This window comes from Harpia harpyja, chromosome 8 (assembly GCF_026419915.1).
Source record: "Harpia harpyja isolate bHarHar1 chromosome 8, bHarHar1 primary haplotype, whole genome shotgun sequence".
Taxonomy (NCBI): Eukaryota; Metazoa; Chordata; class Aves; order Accipitriformes; family Accipitridae; genus Harpia; species Harpia harpyja.
In genome coordinates this window covers 45,864,648-45,865,860 of record NC_068947.1, presented here as the reverse complement: position 1 = coordinate 45,865,860, position 1,213 = coordinate 45,864,648, and positions in this window count along the sequence as shown.

The following is a 1,213-nucleotide window of genomic DNA, read 5'->3' as shown; positions in this document are numbered from 1 at the left end:
CTTTTTAATAAAAATCTTTGTGTGTAATATAAATAAATCACTTTCATTCCTATACAGCCACTGCACTAAGAGGTGGGATTTTTTTTTTTCTCTGCAGTTCCTTCAATTTCCTTTCAACAGAAGACTACTTTTGTCTATATTGGAAGCTAAAATCTACTTTCCTAGTAGAAGACTAATGCTTTTGGCTTCATTGCCAATTCCTGAAAATGTGAATTTATTTTTTTTTTCCTCCCGTTTAAATTCACTTGAGATCTGTGTGGTTTTTTCATAGTTATGAATGGTTACGTTTCCTCTAGCTGGAGGAGGATTTTGAAAGCTGAAAGAAAATAAGTGATCATCTTGTTAGGGAAGTTTGACTACATATTAAACTAAAATAGCTGTAACTAACCAGTCTTTGAAAGGTGATTTAGATTTACACTTGAGCAAGACTAGTGTTTTGAAATGGAATTTTTTTGGAGACAAAGGAGGAATATTAGTATGTAGTCTGTTCGTCTTGTAATAAAGACAAGAACAGTCTTATTGACAAAATTACAGCTTGGAGGTAAAGAGAGAAGATCACTATGGTAGAGGAAGGCTCAATCTTGATTACTTGTCTGCCTCAACTACACTAACTGGTAGTCTAGGAGCATGGTTTCCTTTTTGGGGTGAATATGCATGGGGTTGTTTATGAATTCAAATATTGCAGATGTATCCAGGCTTTAGCAGCCACTTTCTGCCCTGTAAAATTTAAGTTTTTCATTAATGAAAATGGGACGAAAGCACCATTTTTTTTAATATATATATATATATACACACACACACACATATATATATATATATAAAAGAGGTTCACTTAAACTCTGTTTAGCTTTCAGGACAGCATCTTTGTCTCCCAAACATCCAACCTGCATTGTGCAAGGTCATCTGCAGCTGGGTGTCTGCAACCGACTGAATTTACTGTTGGGTAGGAGGGCTGTTCCTTGTCTTGGCACAACTGGTCCCCGTCTTGGCTGTCCTCTGTACCATGCTGTTACTTACATGAGATCCTGTAATCACGTTCTGTGTACTGTGCTTAAATTGGTTTTCCTCTTTTGATAATCTATCTTCACTTCCTCTTTCTTGGACAACATCTTAAGCAATGTCTGCATAAGTGAAGAGTAATGCTAGCTGAAACCTGTTAAAACTTAACCACACCCACTGAGTCATGCCATAGGATTTTCCCTATCAACCTAAT